Source organism: Trichosurus vulpecula, chromosome 3 (genome assembly GCF_011100635.1).
Source record: "Trichosurus vulpecula isolate mTriVul1 chromosome 3, mTriVul1.pri, whole genome shotgun sequence".
NCBI lineage: Eukaryota > Metazoa > Chordata > Mammalia > Diprotodontia > Phalangeridae > Trichosurus > Trichosurus vulpecula.
Window position 1 is genome coordinate 114825423 of NC_050575.1, and position 6790 is coordinate 114832212.

Below are 6790 nucleotides of genomic sequence, written 5' to 3' on the forward strand. Positions count from 1 at the left end.
GAAGAGAAATAACATACACACTCAATTGGGTATCTTACCCCACAGGAAAGAGAGAGGAAGGAGATTAAAAAAGGGGGGACAATAAAAGGGAGGGCAGAAAGGGGGAGAAGGTAATCAAAAGCAAACACTTTTGAAAAGGGACAGAGTCAAGTGAGAAAATTGAATAAAGGGGGATATGATAAGAAGGAGCAAAATATAATTAGTCTTTCACAACATGAGTATTGTGGAAGGGCTTTGCATAATGATACACATGTAGCCTATATTGAATTGCTTGCCTTCTTAGGGAGGGTGGGTGGGGAGGGAAGAGGGGAGAAAATCTGGAACTCAAAGTTTTAAAAGCAGATGTTCAAAAAAAAAAAGTTTTTACACGCAACTTGGAAATAAGATATACAGGCAATGGGGCATAGAAATCTATCTTGCCCTACAAGAAAGAAAGAGAAAAAAGGATGGGGGGGAGTGGGGTGATAGAAGGGAGGGCTGACTGGGGAGCCAGGCAATCAGAATATGTGCCATCTTGGAGTGGGGGGAGGGTAGAAATGGGGAGAAAATTTGTAATTCAAACTCTTGTGGAAATCAATGCTGCAAACTAAAAATATTAAATAAATAAATAATAATTAAAAAAAATAAAAAATAAAAAAAGAAGAGGTGGGATGACTATTTTTGGGAGATGTTCCTGTTAGAGGTTGGGTTGGACTGGAAAATTTTGGAGGTCTCTTTCAATTCTGAAATTATGTGATTCTGAGGAATCACCAATCCTAAACTTTGCAGAAAAAAAAATATTGAAAGGCAGAGATGAAGGAGGGAATGTATTCCAGACCCTGAGGCTAGAAGTGGAATGGTCAGTTTAGCTGGAATATAGAATGTGGCAAGGGAATAAGTGAAGAAGGTCTTAAAATGCAGGTTGGGACCAAATAGTAGAGGACCTTGAAAGTTAAGTAAAATCATTTTCATTTTACTCCATAAGTAATAAGGGAGCTTGGGGCAGCCAAGTGGTGCAGTGGATAGAGCACCAACCCTGAATTCAGGAAGACCTGAGTTCAAATCTGGTCTCAGACACTTATTAGCTGTGTGACCATGGGTAAGTCACTTAATCCTGACTGCCTAAAAAAATAGGGAGCCATTGAAGTTTTTTCTTAAATCAGGAGAGTAATATGATTAGAATTGTGTCAAAAAGATGTTTTTGGATTGTGTAGAAGGTGGATTGGAAAGGGGAGAGATTAGTGGTAAGGAGACATTCTATGACTGTTAAAATACTTCACTCAACGGATGATGAGGGCTCATCATCACCACCACTCAGGTGGTGGCAGTGTGAATGGAGAGAGGAAATAGATTGGAGAAACGTTGTGGAAGTGGAATCAGTAAGACTGGGCCATCAATTGAATGTAGGGAGTGAGGGAGAGAAAAAAGAAAAAAAGTGATGCCAAGGTTTCAGGTCTGGCTGTCTGGGAAATGGTGATGCCATCAATAGAAACAGGGAATTTGGGAGAAAGGGCAAGTTTAGGGGATGATGACTTCAGTTTTGGACATGTTAAGTTTTATACACCAGTAGAGCATCTCAGTAGAGCATGCCCAGCAGACAGTTGAAAATAAAAGACTGGTACTCAAAGGAGAAATTGCATCTAAAATATAGATTTGGAGGTTTTGTGCATTGAGATGATAACTGGAATCATAAGAAACGATGAAATTACAAGGGAGAGAGTATAGAGAAAGAAAAGAGGGTTCAGGTCAGAGCTTTGGGGAATACACACTCTTATGGAGCAAATGAAGGCAATGAACCATCAAAGAAATCCAAGAAGTCGGACAGGTAGGAGGAGAACAAAGTGAAGCATTACAGAAGCCAAAGGTGGAGAAATTATCCAAGAGGAGGACTGGTCAGTAGTGTGGAATCCTGCTGACAGATCAAGGAAAAGGAGAGCTAAGTAGAAGTCACTAGATTTAGAAATTAAGAGGTCTTATAAACTCTTGAAAAAGCTGCTTCAATAGAGTGGTCAGCTCAGAAGCCAGATTGCAAAAAGTTGAATAAGTGGATACTGAGGAAATAGTAGTAATGAGTGATGGCTGTTCTTTCCACAAAATCTAGCAGTGAAAAGAAGAACAGTTATGCAATGATAGCTTGAAGGAGTGAAAAGGTGAAGGGAAGATTTTTAAGGATAAAGGATACCTGAGCATGTTTGTAGACAGCAGGGAAGGAGCCACCAAATAGGAGGTGAGTAAAGATGAGAGAGGGAAAGAAGGAGAAAAGGAGAGAGAGAGAGAGAGAGAGAGAGAGAGAGAGAGAGAGAGAGAGAGAGAGAAGGAGAGAAGGAAATATGGAGTAGCTCCTTGAGCAAACATGAAGGGATGGATTTTAGACTTTGCATCTCCCCATCAGTGATCTAATGATGTCCTCAGATCAGCTGATGACAGTGTCTACAGTGGGAACTCGGAACAGACTGAACCAAAATTCTTGGCTCCACAAAGAGCAACAAAGAAACTATACCATGCCTGAGGGGAATTACTTTGAGCACCCTTTGAAGGGAAGAAAAGAACTTTCAAGCAGCTAGGAACTATGAGTTACCCCTTTAATACATGTGCTCTCTGAACTTGAGCCCTTTTTGTCTCAGACTCTGTATATACTTGTGAAAGAGTATATGCATATATATTATCCATGTATGTATGTGTAAATATGTATGTATATACTCATATACATGCATGTGTTTATATACTTTTACATATGTAGTTATGTTACACACACACACACACACACACACACACACACACACTTTGGGCAGAGGTGAGTTGGTACCAACTGTTTTTCCATACCACTTTGGTAAGTACCCATCCTAAAAGCTAACAAAATTGTTTCTCATCAGATAATCTTGGGAGTAAGAGCATTTTAGATTTGGTGAGGGCTTTCAAGCTATACTACAACAAAAAAGACATCCCCTAACTCTTCAGAGATACCCCTAGAGCCCTGAGGAGATGTAATAGCTGAACTCTGGGATCCCAGCTCATCAATCCAAGAAAGACTCAAGATAAACACCTTAGAGCATGGGTCACATTAGACTTGATCTATCCTTCCAGACCATGCAATCTTTTTAAGATCCCGATTCTGTCGTCTAAGTCATTAGCTGTCTCTTCCAGTTTTGTGTAGATTCGGTAAGCACGCCATCTGTGCCTTCATTCGAGTCGTTGATAAATATATTGAACAGAGCAAGGGATAAAGTCATCTAGTCTCTCTGGACCTCAGGTTCAACATATATAAAGTGAGGGACAATAAAAATCACAGTATTTAGAACTGGAAGGAATCTTACAGATCAGCTCATTCAGCCTCTTCATTGTACAGCTGAGAAAACAGATTTGCCCTTTTCTCCTCCCCGGAGAGATGTGAGGATTAAATACGATCATGGATATATGATGGTGGTCTGAAGGAAGCAGCAGAAAGAGCGGGGACTTAAGAGTAAAGAGACGTGGGCTTCTAGTCCTGGCTCTATCTGTCTCTATGACCTCAGGCTTCCGTCTGTAAACGTCCTCTGTAAAATGAGGGGGCTGGACTAGATCTCTCGAGGCACCCTCCAGATCCAACTTTGTAAATCCCCTTCTAGCTGTTACATTCTCAGTATCATGTCTTATTTTCTTGTAGTCTTAAGATCCCTTTCAGCTGACATTTTGTGTACTATGTCTTAAGAGCTCTTCCACTTTTAATTTTCTATGAAAAAAAAAATCTATGATCAAGTGTAGAGCTCTGTACAGACAAGAGACTATTGTTAAATACATGGCGCAACTCAAAACAAGGGAACTTGGGATATCACACGCTCACACCGCCTGCCTGAGCTTCCCTTGTGCACCCTGAGCACGGCCCCGCAGAGCCTGGTGAATCTGCCCTTGTAGAATCTTAAAAGTAAGAGGACAAACCTGACTCACACTCAAACAAGTTACCCCCTAGGCTTCAGGTTTCCAGGGCAACAGGGATCCAAGCTCCAAGCCCAAAAGAGCTTCTCAGACTCAGCAGATGACTGTGGTCCTTCTTGTGGGTTTGGGCACATGCTAAGGCAAGAGAGCAGCAGCGGAGGAGGGCAGGCGGACAACACAACAGCTCAGGAGTTTGAGACAGGTCACCTAGATTTGAATTAGACGTTCCTTAATACCTGCATGGGAGCAGCAAGGTGGTGCAATGGATAGAGTGCTGGACCAGGAGACTTATCTCCCTGAGTTCAAATCCAACCTCACACACTTATTAGCTATGTGACCCTGGGCAAGTCACTTAACCCAGTTTGCCTCAGTTTCCTCTATAAAATGAGCTGCTGAAGGACATCAAAAACCACTCCAGTATCTTTGCCAAGAAAACCCCAAATGGGGTCGTGAAGAGTTGGACATGACGGAAGCTACTGAACAATAATAACAAATACCTCTGTGATTTTAGTTCAAGTAATTTAACTTCCCTGTAATTTGTATTCTCCCCTGCAAAATTAAGAGGTTGGACTAGAGAATCTTTAAGGTCTCTTTCAGCTCAAATCCCATGATCTTATGCTTATAAGCTAAGAAAAGTAAAAAGATCAAACATCCAAATGGGCAGCCTTTTCCTTTTCTTGAACAAGGGATTGGATGTTGAAAGACTTCAGCTCTCTTACCAACACAGCGGTCAATTACTAAGCCATAGGACTAATGATGAAGCCAGCTGGCCTCTCCTGAGAGAGTGGTGATGGACTCACAATGCAGGGTGAGAGAGACATTTTTAGACACAGCTAATGTTTTGTTTGTCTGTTCACATGTGTTGCAAGACCTCCAATAGAAGGTAGGTAGGAGGACAAAGACACAGAAAATAGCACCAAAAAAAGAGTAACATGAGACTGGTGCATACTCAGACCCCATCAGCCTGTTTGGCCAATGCAGCCTCTCTATATGGAGAACTTGGGAAGCTTATTTCTGGGAAAATCATGATGACATTTAACGAAGGCATGTTGGAAATATTGTGGAGTATATATAGACCTTCTGTGACTAGTTCAGGTGGGCTAACCATATGATGAAGGGAAGGATCTCTGATTGTCTTTGGAGGCATTCATAAAGGCCTGTCAACTTCAGCTTCTTCCCCTTTAACTTTTTTTGCCCAATTTGTATATGGAGCTCAGTAACTGCCACAATGCCCAATAAGGGGAAGAATTCTTAGGGCCTTCTTCCCTTCTAAGGCTATAGAACTGATGAGAAATGGGCGTTGGTCCTTGGCCTGTTCATTCATTCTTCTGCTCTAGATGCAGGGAGTGGAGTCTTCACCCTTGGCCAAAAAAGTGATCCACAAGAAAACTGTTGAGATCCAGGCTGAATTTTGCAGCCAGCACTGCATCAATGGCCCAAAGAGAAAAGAGTGATCTTTGGGAGTGACCTTTGGTACCAAAGCCCAGAGAAAGGGCTTACCTAGCAGTCATGCTGCAATTGAACGTAAATTTGGTGGGAACAATATTATCACCCTGAGACCAAGATAATGTAGAAGATAGGATGCCCTTGAGATACTGTATGTTTGTTCTTGTCATATCTATAAAGTAATTATCCTTTTGTAAAACCTACCCAGCATTACATAGTTGGATGGAACTGGTATGCTACTCACGGGCCCTTACCGATGGGTAACACACAGACAATGGGGGCATGAGCCAATGGTGGCAGAGACACGAAGTATGCCATGATCTCCTCTGGCACCATGATTCTGTGAGAGGGTCAGAGCATGCACTCTGCATGTAAAGCATCATCTAACATAAAATTGGGTCCTTTGCATTTGCAGGGACTTTTGGAGAGATTCTCTACCAATGTATATACCTTAGTTTGCAGAATCCTTGGAGAAATTGGTGATTTTTAAGGCTGTAATTATACAGCCATTTTCTGGTTTGTATTCCCTTATTAAGTCAGCTCCACTGAGGTAATTTTGCAAACTTTGAATTTGTTGATTCACTGAATATTTAAATATTGAGACTTGCTATATTACTGAATTCTGTATAAGCATTGATATTAAGTCTAATGTGAGACACATGGAATTTGCAATACTAGAATGTTAGTTCCTAGAAGAGAAATTGTTCATATTTTTCTTTCTGCATTTAAACAGACCTAAACTGCTTGCTTCATTATGAAATTCTCATGTCCTTCAGGTACATTGGGTAAAGTTTTCCCATGTCCCTGAAAATTCCAACTAAGCAACCAAAAATATTTAGTACCTTTTCTTGGGAGGCTTACCTGTCTTTGGGATTTATTTTACTTTGTTTGCTCTTTTTAATATCTGAGCCTATTGTGTTGGCAAGCACCCTAGCATACCCGGGATGGCCGGCCAGAACAGATTCTTTGATCTGCTTTTCTAAAGGAAAAACAGCTTCAAAGGGGTTAATAATCTTATTTTAATTGAAGATATGTAAGTAAAGAGGGTAAAGGTCATTCACTAGTTCAGGGGAAAGGTCAGCACCCTGAACTTGGAGAAAATACAAGCAGAGAAGTAAAGAAGGTCATCCACTAGTTCAGAGGAAAGGTTAGCACCCTGAACTTGGAAAAAATACAAACAGAGAGAAATTAGCACAGAGGTCCAATAGACAGGGCTCCAATTGTCTAAACAAATTAATAGGTACTTAGTCACCAGACAAGGGTTCACAAAGTTCTGGGTTCACAAAGCCCGGGGGATACTTAACAATGGATACCCAGAGTCTCATCTGGCCAAATCACAAATATCTCAGGCAAACATTCCTCCCATGAGTGAGCCCCAAAGCAAAATCTCACCTCAGAATATATATACACTTTTGGCTAATAGGCTCAGAGCCAGAAGGCATCAAAACCCTCA